This window comes from Rana temporaria, chromosome 4, assembly GCF_905171775.1.
Source record: "Rana temporaria chromosome 4, aRanTem1.1, whole genome shotgun sequence".
NCBI lineage: Eukaryota > Metazoa > Chordata > Amphibia > Anura > Ranidae > Rana > Rana temporaria.
In genome coordinates this window covers 315,592,301-315,615,345 of record NC_053492.1, presented here as the reverse complement: position 1 = coordinate 315,615,345, position 23,045 = coordinate 315,592,301, and the positions used below count along the sequence as shown (strand labels likewise).

Below are 23,045 nucleotides of genomic sequence, written 5' to 3'. Positions count from 1 at the left end.
GGCTCAATGCTTTATAACTGGCTTTTCAGTATTCACAAAGCCAGTTACTAAGCATTACCCCACGAAATGACGTCTATCACCCACGCTTTTTGATCTGGGACAAGTGTCTTCACAGCTTGACTGATCCATTTCTCAGTCCAAGCCACCCCGGGCATGTTGATTACAAAACTTGACTCCCATTCACCATTATCTTCCACACACCACTGGGTTGCAGTGGCAAGGTCCATCTTGACACTCTCTGGGGTGTATTCTTAGAGATTTGCTAGCAGAAAAGAGGATCCCGGATGAGCACCCACCCCCGAAGGAGCCGCTTGGTGAATTTGGATTCTCTGATCTCCGCCTCAACTCCAAGAATGACCTCAGCCCCTCTGACACACCTGGTAAATAAAATTACTGCAAACATATTTAAGGACATATGCGGAAAATACTGTTATCCTGCCCGTGGATTATCACCAAAAAATAGACACACACCTGGCAGTGATAAACAAGTTGAATATATTAGCACGGTTAAAGCATATGGAAACTTACAACACTGTTAAACCTTGCCACAAATAACTAATACATTAGAAAAGACAACCTTCAATATTTAGCAACTGCAGGTAAGGAAGGGCAGTAGTCTATATGCCCTTGAATACCTCCAAATAGGTGGGATTTTACGGGCAACAAAATTGCAAGTGACAACTGCGGTCATAGAAAAATATATATTTATTACAAGACATAAAATATCAAATATCAAATCTCAAAACTAAAATTAAAACCCCCGCCGCTCTGTGTAACCAGTATCGCCTTGTAGTGATGTAGCGCTGTTATTCAGTGCGAGATGACAGCGCCGCTGTTTTGAACACACCGCGTCATCAAGATGTGGCGCGTCAACTACATGTGACCCGTCGCCACGTCACGACGCGGACGTATGCGCCGTTCATGTGGGAGTGACGTTGCCCATACCAGGAAGAGAGAGGACGCAATGGCGTCCTATACTCTCGTTTATCTACAGCTTTGTGGGCATTTACATATATTCACTCTCCCGTTCCGGTTTTCCCGCCGTTTTGATAGCAATTGAGGAGGTGAGGTGAGTATTAGTCCAATCAATGGACCGAGGTATGTATTTAAGGACACCAGGTGGGTGGCCTGAGCATCCATTTCTCTCCTATCTCCTGAAGGAGTGGGAGCACTTTGTGGCTTTTTGCTGTTTGTTTGTCCAGAGATCCTTTCTGACCTCTCATTTTGGATGGACGGATCTCATTTTTGAGCAGACCTATCTCCTGGGATTGGTCAGTGTTTTTTTGTGTTTCCTCCACATTTTTCTTGATGTTGGGGGATTCTCTTATACACCTTATGGATCTGGTCTTTTCTGGACATTTGTTGTATTATATATATCCTTTCTCCCCCCTTTTCAGCCATACTACGGGAGACAATACTGGTTATTGGATGCTGGCCAAAGAGGAATCTTTTCCCTATTTCCGCCCCCTATGGTTTGAAGACTGGGGAACAAGTGGCCCATTTCCAAACTCCACGTGTCCTCCGTGACACCCACTGCCGGGTCTGGGGTATCCACCTCTCGGGTCCTGGGGTAAGTTTTTCTCTTCAGTGAGTTTTGTTCTATTGATGGTCTCTCCTCTCTGCCCTTGGAGGGCTTTTCCCCAATAGTCCCTTCTCTCCTCATGCTCAATTATGTCTGAGTTTGTCTCTTACCCTTGGTTGTTATTATTTGACTATTTACTATGTTTTTCATTCCTCTTTAGAGAGTAATACTGTATAAATATTCCCTGAAGAAGGATGTTTTGCCATTTGAAATGCGTCGGAAAACTGTCAAGCATGCTCTTAGCCTAGTCCTGGGGCATGTGGTGACTTACAGTATTTCTCTAAAATGTTTTTAATTCTAGTTTTGAGATTTGATATTTGATATTTTATGTCTTGTAATAAATATATATTTTTCTATGACCGCAGTTGTCACTTACAATTTTGTTGCCCGTAAAATCCCACCTATTTGGAGGTATTCATTTTTCCTTTTGACACCAGGGATGATGGCAACTACATGCCAGTACACATGAGCTACCTTCTTCATCTATATGCCCTTAACACAGGCGCTGAGAGGGAGGAGAGAAGACGTGTCAACTTCTCAGCTCCTTCTGGCCTGCAAACACATTTGAGAGGCAAACACACATGCGAACAGGCAAAAAATTAGTTTGAACACGTGAAAACCGTTAAAGTTTATGGGACACGAACATGAAAAATCAAAAGTGCTAATTTTAAAGGTTAATATGCAAGTTATTGTCATAAAAAGTGTTTGGAGACCTGGGTCCTGCCCCAGGGGACATGTATCAATGCAAAAAAAGTTCTAAAAACTGAAGTTTTTTCGGGAGCAGTGATTTTAATAATGTTTAAAGTGAAACAATAAAAGTGAAATATTCCTTTAAATTTCGTACCAGGGGGTTTCTATAGTATGCATGTAAAGTAGCGCATGTTTCCCGTGTTAATAACAGTCTCTGCACAAAATAAAATTTCTAAAGGAAAAAAAAGTCATTTAAAACTACTCGCGGCTATAATTAATTGTTGGGTCCTGGCAATACAGATGAAAGTCATTGAAAAAAAATGCCATGGGTTCCCCCTTAGTTCATTACCAGGCCCTTTGGGTCTGGTATGAATATTAAGGGGAACCCCGAACCAAAATAAAAAAAAATGTATGGGGGTCCTCTCCAAATTCCATATCAGGCCCTTCAGGTTTGGTATGGATATTAAGGGGAACCCTGTACCAATTTTTTTTAAATGGTGCAGGGGTCCCCCTCAAAGACTATACCAGACCCTTTAGGTTTGGTATGTATTTTAAGGGGAACCCCATGCCAAAACAAAAAAAATGACGTGGGGTTCCCCCCAAAAATGCATACCAGACCCTTATCCGAGCACGCAACCTGGCAGACTGCAGGAAAAGAGGGGGCGAGAGAAAAGAAAAGAAAAAAAAATTCCAACGAAAATTCCAATCCATTCTCGAGTGATACAGAGAAAAAAAAGCCGTCTCGATCTTCCATTGCTACGAACGATACCGCCTCCATAGGAGGCGCCCGGCCGAATGACATGCGACCCATTTGACAGCTCTTTTATAGCTGAGGGCGGGGTCGCCCTTCACGTGCATGGGTGAACCCCCCTCTGACACAAGGGGAAATGCTGGGGTTAACCAGTGACGTGTACAGGTGACCCTACCCCCTCTGATGCAACGGGAAACCTACATTGCATCAGGGGGCGTACATGTCACTGGGTAACCCCTTGCGTCGGAGGGTCATGTGACAGGCGGCTCCGCCCCCAGCTATATTAGAGCTGTCAGGCTGTAGCGTGTCATTCGTCAGGTGCCTCCCGTGGAGGCAGGATTGTGTGCATCGTATCCTCGCTGGAGATCAAGAATGGATTACATCGCTGAAATCTTTTTTTTTTTTTTTTTTTTTTTTAATAAAGGACTTGTCCCAAGCTGTCTCCTGTGGTTTTTAACATGTTGACACTTTTTTTGTGAAATGGTAGGGATAGAATGTACCCATTACCAATTCACATAGGGGGGGGTCGGGATCTGGAGATTCCGATAAGCCCCCTGCCGGCAGACCCCCACAGAGAAAAACAAAATCGCCTTATGGTGGACTTATATATAGAGTAATAATAATTTATTCAACATTTTCCTTATAAATAAGAATTGTATAAAACACATTTATATATAAATACATAACTTAGCTTGAGCATTTTTACAATGTTATCGACATAACCATAATGCTTTTAGAATTTGTTTGAAAAATTCTTGCACTATAGACACACTTTTATTCTTTCACTTTAAGCATTATTAAAATCACTGCTCCCGAAAAAACTGAAGTTTTTAAAACTTTTTTTTGCATTGATACATGTCCCCTGGGGCAGGACCCAGGTCCCCAAACACTTGTTATGACAATAACTTGCATATTAACCTTTAAAATTAGCACTTTTGATTTCTCCCATAGACTTTTAAAGGGTGTTCCGCAAAGTTATTAGTTCTTCCATCAATCTATTTTTATCTACTTCCCTAAACCAATCCTTTATTAACTGGATTTTCTCTAGTTTCCATTGTCTCGGAATTAGGGCTTTCACTGCATTCAACAAAAACGGAACCACTGCTGCTTTAAATTTCTTCCTTTCTCCTCTGTGGGGTGGAACCTCATATTTTTTAAATGCTTATAATATACATTATTGCATGTGATGATAGCTGACTGAGCATGGGCATTCAGAAATTTTTTCAACCTGTGATTAAGGTATATGCTGCGTTCTTTTGTAACCTAAAATCTTAGGTAATCAATATACTACAATATGTGGATGTGTTACATATACATTGTTGTCAGGATCACAACTCAGACCTCCTGACTCCGACTTCTCTCCCTAAGTAGGTTTGGCAAGATTTGTGATATTTCACGGAACTCCTTCCCCTTGCTCATTTTTCCCTCTTCTGTTTCTTCCCCTCCATCTCCCCCCTCTCTTTCTTGGATTTTTTATTTTATTTTTTATTTTTCTTCTTTTCGCTCCACCATGGCCCATACAGTGTTATCTCACCCTCTATTCATACAATGTAAATGGACTTAATGTAGCCTCTAAGGTGGGGACAAATCCTATATCAAATGCATAAGAGCAAAGATAATGTACTCCTTCGACAGGAGACGCACTTTCAATCTGTCTTCACTCTTTCTTGTTCCAACAGATATTTCATGGTACTAATATGTTACAGTAAACTAAGAGGCTATCTATTGCTTTTCACAAAGCACTCCCCAATGAATTGCTTGATCATCTCTCTGACCCTCAGGGAAGGCGTGTCTTTGTGAAATTTTCGCAGTGGGGAGTTAAATTTATGGTAGCTAACATTTACCCACCAAATGTCAGCAAAGTCCCATTAGTTTTTCAGTATCTGAAGATACTATCTGAGTTTAGGGAGGGTAAGCTCAACCTGGGTGGGGATTCCAATACCCCTCCGGAGCCACTATTGGACTCCTCCACCTCACGGTCATGTATTTCATTCCCCAAATTGAGGGCTTTGAAATGTGCACTATACAACTTGCACCTTGTAGACGTTTGAAGGGTACTGTACCCTAAGTCTCTTAACTAAACATACTTTTCTCAGGTACATCTGACCAATAGTCGCATTGACTATCTTTTGAGTGACCACAGCTGTCTGGATTGGTCTCCTGAGTGCAAAATAGACTCTATGGCCCAGATTCTAAAAGGCGTTACGCCGGCGCACCTTGATATGCGCGGCGTAAGAGTACAGATGCGCCGTCGTATCGATGCGCCTTACCCACAGAACCAGGTACGCCAGAAATTAGTCTTGTTCCGATCAGCGCAACTTTTGTACGCCGGCGTAGAGTAGGCGCATACTTACACCGAGAGCACCCAGCGCTCCCATTGATTTCCTAATCAAATATGTAAATGAGGGATATACGGAGATTCCCGAACGTACGCCCGCCCGACGCAGGCTACGCACAGTGCGCGTAAGCTGTACGTCCGGTCTAAACTTGCCCCTCATAAAAGCAGGGGCAACTTTGCACCAGACGTGTGCAGGTCAGCTGGAGAGCAGCTTTAGCAGCAACCTTACGGACGAGCTGAGCAGCCACACTTTCAGGACAAGACTTCTGTATGCCAATATGCCAGGGGCAGGCATGGTCATAGCACAACTAGTGTGCGACCCAGGCGCTTAGAAGGAGAAGGAGGAGGAGGGCACGGGAGCGGATCTACCGAACGCCACTAAACGTCTTTGCCATCGGTGAATCAGAGGTGTATCGCCTCTTCAGATTCAACACTCAAGCCATCCAGGAAATAACCACAATCCTGCAGGATGACCTCACCAGCCCAACACACCGCTCACATGCAGTGCAGCCACTGATCAAGGTACTGGCAACACTGCATTTCCTGGCCACTGGCTCTTTTCAGCGCACAAGTGGAGGTGTGGCTGGGATGTCACAAACCACCATGAGCAGATGTGTGCACCAGGTTGTCCCTGCAATCCTGAGACGCATGTCCAACCAAATCATCAGACCCACCCAGGAGGTCCAGCGGAATAAGGCAAGGGCAGATTTTGTCAGAATTGCAGGATTCTCACGCACCGTTGGGGCCATTGATTGCACACATGTGGCACTACAGCCCCCCCATGACACAGAGCACATATACCGCAATCGGAAGCACTGGCATTCAATCAATGTACAGGTGATAGCCGATGCCAAATGCCTCATATGGCACGTCCGTGCCAAACACCCAGGATCCAGCCATGACAGCTACATATACCGCCAAAGCGACATCCCAACAGAATTAACAGAACGTGTATGGGGACAGCTGGCTGGTTGGTGAGTGACATGGGTGTCAGGTATGACTTCCCCCCCCATGATGCAGACATCACGAGGGGCACATGCACGACTAACATCCTCCTGTCTTTTCCCTTCCAGGTGACTCTGCATATGCACTGGGACCCCATCTCATGACTCCATTCCGGAACCCCCAAACCCCAGGAGAGGAAAGATACAATGCTGCACACATACATACCCGTGGAGTGGTTGAACACACCTTTGGCCTCCTGAAGTCCCGTTTCCGATGCCTGGATAAGTCTGGGGGTACCCTGTTAAATTCCCCAAACTTCGTGTGCCAGATCATCGGGGCATGTTGCATTCTACACAACTTCGCCGTGAGAAGGGGCCTGCAGATTGACATACGTGATGACCTGACCCCCCAACCAGACATTCCCCCCCTGACCGAGGGTACCCCGTCTGCTGAGGGATCAGCAATCAAGAGATGCCTCATTGAACGTCTCTTTGAACATTAAACACACACCTTAATCATGGCACATTGAGAATGCATGCATGCACACCACTGTGGTCCCTAGCACAAACACCCCACATCCACATCTAATTGGATTAGACCTAAGTAAACCACATGGTTTTAGGGAGCAGCAACGCCACGCCAAGGCTCCAATTATGTCACTGTACATTCATACACCTTTCACACGGCAGAGGGTGACACCCCTTTGCTGGCAGGAGTGTCACCCCCCCCCCCATTCACACACCAGTCACACTATTCTGCACGCCTTACCGTGTGCATTCTGAACCAAAAATAAAAAATAAAATCTTTACCAGAGCAAGATCAAAAATAAAATAAACTCTCTTTACCAGAGCAAGATCAAAAATAAAAAAAACTCTCTTTACCAGAGCAAGATCAAAAAAAAAACTCTCTTTACCAGAGCAAGATCAAAAATAAAAAAAACTCTCTTTACCAGAGCAAAATCAAAAATAAAAAAAACTCTCTTTACCAGAGCAAGATCAAAAATAAAAAAAACGAATTGGCCTGCCTGCTGCCACGGCCCCGGCTTCTTAACTGCCTGGTTGAGGGGGGGGGTTGCATCAGGCGGAGGAGCATCCACTGGGGCTGGAGGCCTGCCCTCTAATGCCACCGCTATCCTCCTCAGGAGGTTATTGGTCTCTGTTTGTACACCGACAATGGCAGCTGTGTGGCCCTGGACGGATTCATTTAGGGTCCGCACCTCTTCCACAAGGCTTGCCGTGGTGTTTTGTAGATCCCGCAAACATGTTATTATTGCAGTGGTGTTGCCTGCAACGTCCTGAAGAACATCGGTGACATGTCCCCTCTCCCCAAGGCTGTCAGCCACTCAACTGATGTCCTGGGCCATCGCACCCATAAGGCGGGTCTGGTTGTCCTGCGCAGTGGTCAGGGTCACAGGCAGGAATTCGGGTACCCCCCTGGTTTTCCTTGTTGCCTTCCTGGGTCCACAAGAGGCTTCAGGCCTGGCATAGGGGGATTGATTAGATGAAGGGGGTGGGTTGGGGATGGAGACAGAGGGAGTGGCTGGGTTGGAGATAGAGTCAGAGGAAATGGAGGATCGTGGGCTTGAGGTCCGGGATGGACCAGCCAAGGTCGACAAATCCTCCAGGAAAAGTGACAGGGACACCTCCTCCCCCAAATGCTCCGCATCCTGAAGAACCTCCTCAATGGAGGTGTGGGCACCACTCTCCTCCACCAATGCCGCTTGCCTTCCCTGGGGGTCAGGGGCATCTTCATCAGATGAAGAGGGTGTGTGACGGGCAGGGGCATCAGCATCAGGGGATGGTGTGTGACGGGCAGGGGCATCAGCATCAGGGGATGGTCTGGGACGGGCAGGGGCATCAGCATCAGGGGATGGTGTGGGACGGGCAGGGGCATGAGATGGCCCAGCTACATCCTGGACATCTGTGGATGACACAAAACATTCACATGTTGGTGGACCTACACACTTGTCACATATTCCCTTCCCCCCTCACATGCACACACCAGATAGTAGAAATAAACACTTACCTGTCCTCAAGGGCGGATGAACAGAATCATAGCCCGGCATTCCCTCCACTTGCACCCTGGTAAGGCACCGGGCAACAACCTCCTCATCAGGTGTCAGACGGACCCTGGAGACAGGTCCCCCACCAGTGCCCCTGGCATGCCTCGCCATGAGGGCCATCTTGTCCTTGACCCTCCGGCGAAGATCATTAATCTTTTTGGCTATGTCTTTGGGCATCCTTGCCTCATTGCCCACAGCATTCACTTGATCTGTGATCCTCTACAGGATCTCGTCCCTTTCCCCTTACTTGTGGTTTTGCTGCGGGACCCATGGAGGCGATCATAGTGCCTCTCCATGCCAGCAAGAATGATGGCCCTCTCATCATGAGAGAATTTTTTTTTCCTGCTCCTTGAACGCTCAGCACACATTTCTCAAAGCACAGCAAAAGTTAGATCACCAAACCAAAACTAACAGGTGTACTTTTGCACTCGATGGGCGCATGTCTGGGCGTATTTATGCACTGGGTGTAATCAATTGGTCGGCGCTACTCACCAATCACGTTCTGCGCATGCGCATAGGGGCAGGGGACACCCGGTCACGTGTTGGCGCATGCGCCGTCCGTTCACACATTCATTTGCATAAGGTCACGGTTCATTTAAATGTATCACGCCCACTTCCTTCCTACTTTCACTTACGCCCACTTACGCCCACGAAATTGCGCTACGCCGGCGCTAAAATGAACGAGAATCTGGGCCTATGATCTGGTCAGACCATTCCCCTATATACTTGATGTTCTTGCTCCCCTCCACACTGATGAAGGAGTGGACAATGACTCGTTGCTGGCAAATTTGGACTGTGTTACATGTGTATCAGAGACCATCTCTAACTTTTTTGGGGACCACGCACAGGATAGCACATTGTTTCCCATCCAACCTTTATTCAATTAGAAACTCGCCTGAAAAAGGAACGCTCAGCGGTATAGTGACTGCAGTTCAAAAAGCTCAGAAACTTGGAAACTGACCATAAGCATTCCCCAACAATAGACACGCTCACTGAGGTTTCCAATGCCTGATCACAATTTAGGGGACTGTATGAGACCTTTGCATGTACATTTGTGGACAAGCTCACTTTCCACCAATATAAATTCCAAGATAAATGTGGCAGGTCACTGGCCTGCTCCCTACACCCAAAAGTATCCTCTGCTTTCATCTCCTATATCCAGGGACCATAAGGAAAATCAATCTACTCACCTTTTAAGATAGCACAGACATTCAGTGATATTTACCAATCCCTCTACAACATACCTGTGGCTCAGTAGTGAGGTTCCCATCTCTACTTCAGAGGAGGATAAGTTCTCTCATGTCCACTTTGGATGAGGAAGCCGTTAACAAACTTAAAACACCTATTGAAGAATACATCTTTAGTTGGACATCTTTACTCCTAAGTTTTATAAACTATGGCCAGATTCAGAGAGACTTACGCCGACATATCAGTAGATACGCCGTCGTAAGTCTGAAAATGCACCGTCGTATCTATGCGCTCATTCTTAAAATGATCTACGCCTGAATGTTGGCAAGATACGACCGACGTAAGTCTCCCATGCCGTCGTATCTTGGGTGCATATTTACGCTGGCCGCTAGGGGCGCTTACGTTGATTTACGCGTCAAATATGTAAATGAGCAAGATACGCCGATTCACGAACGTACGTACGTACGCCCGTCGCAGTAAGCTACGCAGTTTACGTAAGACATACGCCGGCATAAAGATAAAACACCTCTTTAGGTAGCACATCCCATGCAAGGTATGGACGTCGGAACTACCGTCAAATTATACGTTGTTTACGCAAGTCGTACGTGAATGGGGCTGTGCGTAAGTTAGGTTCACGTCGTACGCATTGAGCCGTCGTATCGTAGGGAGTATTTGAGATGTGATTCTGAGCATGCGCCGTACCAACGGCCCTTCATTTACATGGGGCCACGGTTATTTTACATGTAGCACGCCCACTACCTGCCTAATTTGAATTAGGCGGGCTTACGCCGGCCCATTTTCGCTACGCCGACGTAACTTAGGGAGCAAGTGCTTTGTGAATACTGGCCTTGCCTCACTATGTTACGTCGGCGTAGTGCAAATGGGATGCGCTACGCCAGCCAAAAGATGTGCCCAGGTACGTGAATCTAGTCCTATGTGTTTCCCTTCGTATTCCCTTCTTAACTAAAGTGTTCAACTTTGTGCCAGAGGGCTCAGTGTTTCCTCCACAAACACTTGAAGCTCATACTGTATATCCCTTATCCCAAAAATGGAGAAGGACCTGACTTTATGCGCAAATTATAGGTCAATATCCCTGATTGGGGTCTATTTGAAGATTTTTGCTTAAAGCGTAGTTCCGGCCACAATTTCACTTTTTAAATATAAATACCCCTGTACTACACAAGCTTAATGTAGTCTAGTAAAGTTAGTGTGTAAACTAAGGTCCGTTTTGTTAGGTTGTTACAGCATTTAGACACTTTATAAAATAGAAATTGACTGGGGCCATCTTAAGTGTGGGCATCATGAAGCCAGACTGTATGACTTCCTGGATTTCAGCCTTGCAGATCTTGCACATGCTCAGTGGTGCACAAGCAGTGTAATAGGTTTCAGATCAGGTTTCAATAGCAACGGGAGTGTCAGAGAAAGTTGCCGCCCCTTATCTATGCAAACCTCTCCTCCCCTCCTCCCCTCCTCCTTCCAGGAACCAGTAAATATACTAAATAATTTGTTCCTGTGCAGATATATCTACATAACAAGATTATATATATATATATATATATATATATCTTGTTATATATGTGGTGTGTATACATATACTAGACATGTCCACTGTCAATAAATTCATTTTGTTTAGTTCTGTTTCGCATTAGCCGTTATTTCGTATTTTGTGCCCGAAACTCACTTCGGATTCGTACGCTCATAATGAGCACAGCAGGAGTACAGCCACAGGATGTCAGCACAAAACAGGGATGGTGGGAACCCTTCATGAGGGGTTCCCACCATCCCTGCACTGACTTCCTGTGGCTGTACTCCTGCTGTGCTCATTATGAGGGGTTCCCACCATCCCTGTGCTGTGCTGCATCGGCCCCGGCACCCCGCATCGGCCCCAGCACCCCGCATCGGCCCCGGCACCCCGAATCAGCCCCGGCACAGCACCCCGCATTGCCCCCTGGCACCCTGCATTGGCCCCGGCACAGCACCCGCATCGGCCCTGGCACAGCACACTGCATTGGCACCCCGCATCGGCCCCGACAACCCCGCATCGGCCCCGGCACAGCACCCCGCATCGGCCCTGGCACAGCACACTGCATCGGCACCCCGCATCCCGCATCGGCCCCAGCACCCCGCATCGGCCCCGGCACCCCGCATCGGCCCCGGCACCCCGCATCGGCCCCGGTACCCCGCATCGGCCCCGGCACAGCACACTGCATCGGCCCCGGCAACCCCGCATCGGCCCCGGCACAGCACCCCGCATCGGCCCCGGCACCCCGCATCGGCCCCAGCACCACGCATCGGCCCCCAGCACCCCGCATCGGCCCCGGGAACCAGCCCCCGACACAGCAACCCGCATCGGCACCGGCCCCCGACACAGCAACCCGCATCGGCCCCAGCACCCCGTATCGGCCCCGGCACCGCGCATCGGCCCCGGCACCCCGCATCGGCTCCGGCACCCCGCATTGGCTCCGGCACCCCACATCGGCCCCCGACACAGCAACCCGCATCGGCCCCAGCACCACGCATCGGCTCCGGCACCGCCCCCCCGACACAGCAACCCGCATCAGACCCCGGCACCCCGCATCAGCCCCCAACACAGCAACCCGCATCGGCCCCGGCACCCCGCATCGGCCCTGGCACCCCGCAACGGCCCCCGGCCCCCCGCATCGGCCCCGTTACCCCGCATCGGCCCCGGCACAGCACCCCGCATCGGCCCCCGGCACATCGCATCGGTTCCTGCACAACGCATCGGTCCCCCGCCAAATCGCATAGCCCCCAGCACGTGGATGCGTTTTACGGGCACAGTGAGGCAACGTTGGGGACAGTGGATGCATTTGATGGCCCAAATGTGTGATTGTGTTTGATGGCACAGTGGAGGGGTATATGCTGGCAAGCTCTGCTCTCCCACTAACTCTGTGAATTCAGTGCAGAGTGGGGAGAGTTACAGATCATCAGGATGACAGAGCGCATCTCGGTCTGTGTATGTCTGTATGTGTGAACAGCGCTCTTAGTACAGCCTCACCTCCCTGCACCAGAATTGTGACAGAGCGATGTTTCAATGTACAGGGAGGCGAGGCTGTACTAAGAGCGGTGTTCACACATACAAATCTATCAGACCGAGATGCGCTCTGTTAGATCGTGATGATCTAACTCTCCGCACACTGGAGACAGATGGTGGGCGGTTGGAGGAGGCGGGATGACGGGGGCGGTGCTAGCAGGGAGGAGTTGGAGAGGGAGAAGAGGAACACCACCTCTATGGGCGGCACTGCCCTCCCTCCCCCCCCCGAGATTTTCAACTATCACGATCATTCAGCCCAGCCTCCTGGGATTGATGACACACATCTCCCAGGAGGCATAGCAGCGCTGAATGCGGCGGGGAGGCCATGTCAGTGCCAGTGCCGTTTGTCAGTGCAAATCAGTGCCACCTGTCAGTGCCACCTGTCAGTGTCAGTCAGTGCCACCTGTCAGTGTCAGTCAGTGCCAGCTATCAGTGCCAGTCAGTGCCAGTGCCGCTTGTCAATGCCAATCAGTGCCACCTGTCAGTGCCAATCAGTGCCAGTGCCACCTGTCAGTGCCAGTGCCGCTTGTTAGTGACAAGCAGTGCGACATGTCAGTGCCAGCTGTCAGTGCCAGTCAGTGCCACCTGTCAGTGCCAATCAGTGCCAGTCAGTGTCATTTATCAGTGCCACCTGTCAGTGCCAGTCAGTGCCAGATGTCAGTGCCATCCGTCAGTGCCAAACAGTGCCAGTGCTGTTTGTCAGTGCCAATCAGTACCGCCTGTCAGTGCCAGTCAGTGCCATTTATCAGTGCCACCTGTCAGTGCCAGTCAGTGCCAGATGTCAGTGCCAGTGCCGCTTGTTAGTACCAATCAGTGCCACCTTTCAGTACCAGTCAGTGCCAATCAGTGCCACCTGTCAGTGCTAATCAGTGCCAGTGCCGCTTGTCAGTGCCACCTTTCAGTGCCAGTCAGTGACAATCAGTGCCAACTGTCAGTGCCAATCAGTGCTTCCAATCAGTGCCATCTGTCAGTGCCACATGTCAGTGCCAATCAGTGCTATCTGTCAGTGCTACCTGTCAGTACCAATCAGTGTCACCTGTCAGTGCCAGTCAGAGACAATCAGTGTCACCTGTCAGTGTCAATCAGTGCTACTTCAGTGCCAGTCAGTGACAATCAGTGCCACCTCTCAGTGTCAATCAGTGCCACCTTTTAGTGGCAATCAATGGCACCTATCAGTGTCCATCAGTGATACCTATCAGAGCCAATCAGTGCTTCCAATCAGTGCCACCTATCAATGCCCATCAGTACCACCTGTCAGTGCCAAACAGTGCCTCCTATTAGTTACAATCAGTGCCACCTATGAGTGTCTGTAACTCCACACAGTAATGCAAGGCTTTCTCCCTGGTGTGGAGTGTCGTGCTCGCCCCCTCCCTTGGACTACAGGAGAGTCAGGATGCCCACTAACACACACCTCCTTTCTTTATCTGCAACGTAGAGAGTGCCCTGACTCTCCCGTAGTCCACACCAGGGAGAAAGCCTTGCATTACTGTGTTGAGTTACAGACAGAAGAACAGGAAGTGAGGATTTCTCAAAAGAAATAAGGATTTAAAAGCAAAATGGAAGGATGAGGTAAGTGAAGGAGGACTGCACTAGGGTAAAGGAAGCTATTTAGGGGGGGGAAATTGTACCTTTACAACCCCTTTAATCCAATTTCCAAACATGCTTACTTTCCCCGGTGGAAAGCAATTTGTGTCTCTTAATAGTATCAGAGGGGTATTAAATCCCCATTTTTCCTTTTTGTGTACTGTAACGAGACCCTTGCTCGCTCGCTTCCACTCTCCCGACACTCCTCTGCTGCTATTGAATCAGATTGCAGATCGCAACTTCTGATGGTTCGGTCATCCAAGGCTCCGGGATCCGAACTACAGCTATGTGCCGTTCGAAATCCATCAGAACAAACACCAGGCCGGCTGTATGTAAGTTCAAACAGGAAACTCTTTTATTGGATGCACACAACACACTTATACAGCAGTTTGACCCTCCCCTGCCCCCAACAACCACTTTCCTATTGGTCAATTGTAAAATACATTGTAGTTCTCAATTAGGTCCTCTTAGCCATGCAAATGGGGACTTGAAACAGGGTCAGCAAGGATTGGTCCGATAGCTTGAATAAAAGGAATGCTATGTGTAATGAGACAGAAGCCCCAGGGGGCAATCAAAGTACACAAACAGGCAGACACAGAACAATGCTTTTCCTCCAGACCATTGAGGCATCTGGAGGGGGGGGGGGGGTTAGCCTTAAGACAGGGTAGAAGACCAGGGCCTCTGATAGAAATCATGGGGCCCCGTACAGCCTACCTGACGGGGCCCCCTTCAGCTCCACCCCTGGTCCCGCATTTAGCTCCACCCCTGGCCCCGCCTTGAAACTGTCTCTGCAGCACGTTACGGGATTGGCGGCATTGGTAGGCACCTGGAGCAGAGAGAACCGGGGGGGGGGGCTGCCGTCTGAAATTGAAATTGAGAAGCGGGAGGGGGGGCTGCCGCGAATTGAGAAGCGGAGGGGGGCCCTTTACAAATTATTAATAAAAATGAAAAATGAAAAAATAAAAAGAAAAAAAATATATAAAATAAATAAATAAACATTTATAAAAAAAAGGGGGGGGGGTTGCCATTCAGGGCCCTGGGGACCTCTGGGCCCTTTAATTTAAAAAAAAAAACATTTATAAAAAAAAAAGGGGGTTTGCCACATGGAGACCTCATGAGCCCTTTAATATATATATATTAAAGGAATAAAAAGAAAAAAAAATGAAATAAAATAATATGAAAAAAAAAAGAATTTATAAAAAAAGGGTGATTGCCATTCGGGGCCCTGGGGACCTTTAATTATATATCTATATATATATATGAAATAAAAAAATATATAAAAATGTATTTATTTTTTTATAAAAAAAAGGGGTGTTTTCATCCCGGGCCCTGGGGATCTCCGGGCCCCTGGGGACCCCCGTACCCCTAAGAAAAAAAATTGTCCCTTTAATAAAAAAATATATATATATATATTAGAAAAAATATATATTTTTTTATAAAAAAATAAATAAAAAAAAGGGTGGTTGCCATCCGGGGCCCTGGGGGCCTTCGGACCCCTGGGGACCCCCGGACCTCTAAAAAAAAAAAAATGGCCCTTTAATAAAAATTAAAATAAAAATATATTTAAAAAAATATATATATTTTTTATAAAAAATAAATAAAAAAAAGGGGGAGTTGTCATCTGGGACCCTGTGGGCCTCCGGGCCCCTGGGGACCTCCGGACCCCTAAAAAAATGTTTTGTTTTTTTTTTAAAGGGGTTGCCATCCGGGCCCCTGCTGGCCCGGGGCCCCCTACAACAGGGCCAGTTGTACTGGCTTATCAGCGGCCCTGCAGAAGACCCCCCACTGTGTAACAGATTTCAAGGATTCCAAGGTCCATGACAATACTTCCCCTGGGAAACAGTCCAACAGCCACAGTGGGACCACGAACGGGTCAACTCGAGGATGTTGGAAAAGTAGTCTTAAGGTTCCAGGTCTGTCTGCTGGGATAACCTATCCGCCTTACTGTTTTGAGGCCCTGGCCCATAATCAGAAGGCAAGAGGCTTGCATTTAGTCCTCTCCAAAAGCCTCTGTCCCGGCTAGGTCTGTCACACATCTCCCCTTTTGGCAGGAGACTAACACAGGAGGAGACCCCAGATGGGTTGACTCTGAAGTTAGTCAATAGTTCCAGTCCCCCAATGCCGGAACCCACACAGTACCCCAAATAAATTGTCCCAAACAGAGCATTACTCACCCAGACAACCTCTGCCTCTCTCAGAGAACATACCTGCTGCTGAGGAGAGGCCTGGACTGGCCCTTCTCCCAGGAGTCTTTTCAGCCGCTGGAGAGAAGACAGGGTGACTGGGCTCAGTCCATCATGCTGTTGACATCTGGGACAACTGCCCCCCATCCCTGGGGTATACAAGTGGAGACTGAAGTCCCATCTACTTGTGGTAGGTGAAAATCCCCCGGTGCTTGCATCCTTCACTCGATTGTGATATTCCACAAGAAATGTCCTCTCATGGTCAAAGAAATCGTCCACATCCTTTGTGCTGGACACAATGACTCCATCCGCTGTCTTTACCACACTTTTAACCACTTCCTTACTGGGCACATATACCCCTTCCTGACCAGGAAGGGGTATAAAAAAAAAAATCGCAAGGAGCATCTGGTTTGCGCAAAAGTTATTGCGCTTACAAAATAGGGGACAGAATTATTATTATTTTTTATTATTTTTTTTACTACTAATGGCGGTGATCATAATTTTTTTGTGACTGCGACGTTATGGCGGAGACATCGGACTCTTTTGACACATTTTTGGCGCCATTCACATTTATACAGCGATCAGTGTTATAAATATGCACTAATTACTGTATAAATGTGACTGGCATTGAAGGGGTTAACACTAGGGGGTGAGGAAGGGGTTAAATATGTACCCTGAATTGTGTTCTAACTGTGTGTGGAGGGGGGTGACTGGGGGAGGTGACCGATCTATGTCCCTATGTACAAGGGACACAGATCGGTCTCCTCTCTCCCCTGACAGGACATGGATCTCTGTGTTTACACACAGAGCTCCACGTCTTGTCCCTGTAGCCGCCGATCCCGAGTGCCTGGCGGACATCATGGCCGCCAGGCACTCGCATCGGCATCTCAGCGATGCGGCGAGCATGCGCGCGCCGCCGCCGGACGCGCACGCACCCGCGCCGCTGACTGCGCGCGCAGGCCGTATAAACACGGCCAGTCAAAGAAGTAGAACCACCCTGCGGCCGTATAAAGTCGTATCTTCTAATTTTTCTTCTGACACTTAAATCCTGATTGTACTCCAAGAAAACATGAAAATTTTAATCTTTTCTAAGAATTGGATGAGCTGCCACACGACAGAGGAAGACTTCATGCATTGCTACTGTTTTCTTGAAAATAGCCAGGTACTCTGCTTCAAGCTCTTGTTTCATTTTGGTAAACTCCTCCTTTGTCATCGAACCCTCCCCTTCTCCAAGTTTTTTCTCTCTGGAGGCATCAAAATCTGGTCTGGGTGGTGCAGGAGGAATAATATATCCTGCATATTCCTCATTTTCCACAAAGGAATCATGCAGCCATCTTCATTCTGTCTCACCACAGACAACTTGTTCTGCTTGAAGTTTGGTAATGAACTCTTTGTATGCACATTAAGTTCCACTTTGTCTCGCTCACTCAGGGCATCAGATATATCAACCTGTAGAGTTGCATCAGGCTGCAGATTGCTCGCGACGCTCTGTCCTCTTCTGACAGGAAGTCGGGTCCGTCATCCAGGCCTTCCTGCATCATAAAAAAAGGGGAAAAACTCTGAGCTAAACCCACTTACAAGTGAGGAAAAATTGATATATGACCTCTAAATAGAGGAAGGAATGAAAAAAATGAGTGAAAAATTGAATTTAAATAGGGGAGTGCTGCTGCCTATTCAAAGCTCAAATACTTAAACTTCAAAGACATACATACAAAAAAGAAATAAGCGCGCAACTCCAAACATTTAAATGTGCAATCACAAGGGAGTGAAATAATGTTAGATATATAACATTATTTCACTCCCTTGTGATTGCACATTTAAATGTTTGGAGTTGCGCGCTTATTTCTTTTTTGTATGTATGTCTTTCTGCATCATGGCTAAGACGGTCACTGTCACATGTACCATATGCCAACTAGCCATTGCTATCCGTGTAATAGCATGTGTGTGCTCGTTTAATTCTCTTAAGTGTGCCGGAATACAAATTATTTTCCCCAATTTGACCTTACTAATCATACTTTCCATTGTAACCCACCTTTTTTCTTTATTATTATTCACCCATTCAACCACCCGTGACATTTGAATCGCGTTATAATAGTCCTTGATATACGGTACCCCTAGGCCCCCTTGTCCCTAATTACTAACGACTGGCTCATACAGGGTTTTTTGTTCTGCCATATGAACCATCGGAGTAACATATTTAGTATTTTAAAATAAACTTGTGGGAGCAAGATCGGTAGCATTTGCATCTTATACATTATCTTAGGAAGGATTATCATTTTAAAGCTGTTTATCCTACCAATCCATGACACTTGTCTAGATGTAATCAGTGCTTTCTATTAGTGCCAATCAGTGCCGCATATCAGTGCCAATCATTGCTGCCTATCAGTGCCACCAAGCAGTGCCTATCAGTGGCCATCAGTGCTGCCTATGAGTGCTGCCAATCAGTGCCAACCAGTGCAAGTGGAAGAGTGAGGAGTGGAGAGTGGGGGGATGACATCTGCTCCCATCTTTATCCTTCATATTTTCAATGCTGAGTTCATTACTTTTAAAACTTAATTTCATATCTGACAAATCTTATCAAGGAAAATAAACACTTATTGTGACATATACTTTTCACACATGCATATATAAAAAGAAATATAAAAAAACAACAATATAGAAACAATATGAAAATATAAAAGAGATTAAACATTTTAGTGGTTCTAATAAAATAATTCAAAAATAACAATTTTATCCAGATCCATCACAACTGTAGGGATGTGGAGATGAACTCAGCAGACAGGCACATTGTCCATGGGGGGCAACCTGGTGGGGTGCAACTGAAATCTGTTGATGTTTATAGATGCTGCATGCTGATCTTTAGTATAATGGGTAATTACCACACTACTACTTACAATAAACTACTGGAGGTAAAATAAAAAAGTGTCAGTAAAAGGCTTGCCACTAAGCACTGTTATGTGTTGCCACCCCCACAAAAAAAAGTGCAGCACTAACTTACTAATCGATAACTTAACAACAATGGTGGAACCCTCTAATGAATGGAAATCTCAATAAACTTCAATATTACCACAATATCAGTCTCTGTGATATGCAACTTCAATACACATCACACTGAAAATAAGACATAGGCCCGGATTCACGTAGCACTTATGCCAACGCGTAAGTGCACATATGCGCCGTTGTATCTATGCGCCTGACTCTGAAAGCAAGATAGCCTGAAACTAGGCTTCATCCGACCGACGTACGTTTCCTACGCTGTTGTATCGTGGACGCATATTTACACTGGCCGCAAGGGGCGCTCCCATTGATTTACGATTCGAATATGCAAATGAGTGAGATACGCCGATTCATGAACGTACTTGCGCCCGGCGCATTAATATACGCGGTTTACGTAAGTCGTACGTCCGGCGTAAAGTTAAGCCTCATAAAGCAGGTGTAAGTCAGCAGCATCAATGCAAATGGCTGCACCAGGGAACACAGCTGTCGTTTTTTACGTTGTTTACGCAGTACGTGAATAGGGCTGGGCGTAGGTTACGTTCACGTCGTAGGCAGTGATTCGACGTATCTTAGGCGTTCGTTCCGACGTGATTCTGAGCATGCTCACTGGGATACGTCCATGAGCCGGCGCATGCGCTGTTCGTTATTTGTATCTTGATGGAGCTCGGCCCATCATTTACATGGGGTCACGCCTCATTAGCATGGCTCACGCCCACTGCCACTTACAACGAGTTACGCCGAGGGAACCCAGCGTAGATTTGGGAGCAAGTGCTTTGTGAATACTTTGCTTGCCGCTCTGTGCTACGTCGGCATAGCGTATATTCGATAGGCTACGCCGGCATATCTATGCGCCAAGGTATGTGAATCCGGGCCATACTGTATAAAATTTAACTTAGCAGGGATGGTGAAAACCCCTCCTTTAGATATTTGCTATACAGATTAACTTTAAGTGCAACAACTTTTTAGTTGGGAGTAGGGATGAGCCGAACACCCCCCCATTCGGTTCGCACCAGAACCTTCGAACGGACCGAACGTTCGCGCGAACATTTAGAATCCCATTGACGTCTATGGGACTCAAACGTTCAAATTCAAAAGTGCTCATTTTAAAGCCTAATACGCAAGTTATTGTTGTAAAACGTCTTTGAGAACCCGGGTCTTACCCGAGGGAACATGTATCAATGGAAAAAAAGTTTTAAAAACGGTCGTTTTTTCAGAAGCAGTGATTTTAATGATGCTTAAATTAAAATAAATAAATAAATGAAAAATTCCTTTAAATATTGTACCTGCTGGGTGTCTATAGTATGCCTGTGAAAACGTCTTTGAGAACCCGGGTCTTGCCCCAGGGAACATGTATCAATGGAAAAAAAGTTCTAAAAACGGTTGTTTTTTTCAGGACTCCAGAAAAAACTACCGTTTTTAAAACTTTTTTCCATTGATACATGTTCCCTCGGGCAAGACCCAGGTTCTCAAAGACGTTTTCACAGGCATACTGTAGACACCCAGCAGGTACAATATTTAAAGGAATTTTTCATTATTTTTTTTATTTTTTATTTAAGCATCATTAAAATCACTGCTCCTGAATCTTTAGGTGCAAACTACAGAGCACACGGCCAGTGCACACCAAGTAGCTTTAGGTGCAAACTACAGAGCACACGGCCAGTACACACCAAGTAGCTTTAGCTAGCACAATCACCTACCTGCCAGTAAATTAGGAAGAACTGATCTAGCTAAACTATACAGTGTATAAATATATGTACAACACCTGGGATGTTTATATATCCTCTACACACTGTAACATTAACTGACTAGCCTGCCTAAAAAAATGACACTCTCCCGGTCCTCTCTTAACCACTAGAGGCCCGCGCTATACCCGAATGACGGCTACAGCGCGGACCTGAAAATCCAAGTGGACGTCAATTGACGTCCGCCCCTTTGCTCGTTCCCCGTGCGTGCTCCCGAGTGCGCAGCGGGGAAACTCTGTGCTGGCCGTGTCCCTTGGACACAGCCAATCACAGATCGCAGTGAATGGCCAATCGGAGTGGCCGTTCGGTAGGCAATCTGTGCGGCCAATGAGAGATGATCTCATATGTAAACATATGAGATCATTTCTCATTGCCGGCTCTCACAGACAGCGTGCTGTCAGGGAGAGAGGAGACCGATCTGTGACTCTTGTACATAGGGACACAGATCGGTCACCTCCCCCAGTCACCCCCCTTCCCCCACAGTTAGAACACTAAGCAGTATACACATTTAACCCCTTCCTCACCCCCTAGTGTTAACCCCTTCAATGCCAGTCACATTTATACGGTAATTAGTGCATATTTATAGCACTGATCGCAGTATAAATGTGAATGGTGCCAAAAATGTGTCAAAAGTGTCCGATGTACCGCCATAATGCCGCCGTCCCAATAAAAATCGCAGATCGCCGCCATTACTAGTGAAAAAAAAAAAAATAATAATTCTGTCCCCTATTTTGTAGGCACTATGGGCCAGATTCACGTACAGCGGGCGCAGCGTAACGTAACCGGTTTACTTTACACCGCCGCAATTTTTCCGATTTAGTGCCCGATCCACACAGCACTTACCTGGAAATTTGCGGCGGTGTATCGTAAACAGGTCCGGCGCAAGGCGGCCCAATTCAAATGGGGCGGGTACCATTTAAATTAGGCGCGCTCCCGCGGCCAACGGTACTGCGCATGCTCCCATCGCAAATTTCCCGACGTGCTTTGTCTTTAAGATAGACAAAGGACTACACTATCGTGTGATAGTTGTCATCTCCTGGGATGGTCATGATACACTGTTTCTCCCATATTGTTTCCAAAAGATGGTTTTCTTTTTGTTTACAAACGGTTTATTGAAAAAAATAAGTCTCAGTACAGATTAAATTCGAATTGGCAAAAAGTACAAAAATACATACTGGAGCAGTGAACAACATCTGTGAAGAATATGCATATCAGGTATTCGAGCGGCAGAGATATAGGTGATGGTTTGTATATAAGGCAGTTTGGTAGCACATTGCAACAATGTAAGAATTAAATGACTTAGTTTGATGGCAAAATGGGAGAATAAAACGGAATCGGAATAAAAATAATAATAAAAAAAAAATGGCTTAATTCAGTGTGTTATCAGAGAAAGGTCCCAAGGCTTCCATTTCTGATCATATATGTTCATAGTATCATATAGGGTGTGATGAATGCGTTCTAGTTTAATGGACATCATACGATCCATGATTAGGGACCATGGTACAACGGGGGAGCGCCAATTGAGCGCTATCGCCCAGTGTATTGACGTGAGTAAGGTGTGTATAAGCCTGGTGTGGGCTATAGGGATGTCTGGGATCGGATAAAATAGGAGACACATTTTAGGCGTCAGTTCTATTCTTCTACCTGTTATCCATTCTATTCTAATACTGGCCTGTTGCCATGTGTCTTTGAGGTGTGCACATTCCCAGAAGGTGTGAATAAGGGAACCCTGTACCAGGCAGCCTCTAAAACAGAGGGGAGATGTTGCAGGATAGAATGAATTAATTCTGTCTGGGGTGAGGTACCACCTATATTGGAGTTTAATAGCAGATTCCCTAATGGAGGCCGTCCTGGTACACTTCCGTAGGTTATCTGTCATGCCGTCCCATTGTTCAGTGGAGAAGGATTCATCTAGATCTGATTCCCATTGC

The 23,045-nt window shown here is 46.8% G+C and overlaps 1 pseudogene; it reads right to left on the bottom strand.

Moving 5' to 3' along the window:
- Positions 1-262: 262 nt before the first annotated feature.
- LOC120935728 lies at positions 263-17,948 on the bottom strand (annotated as a pseudogene).
- Between the last annotated feature and the right edge of the window lie 5,097 nt (positions 17,949-23,045).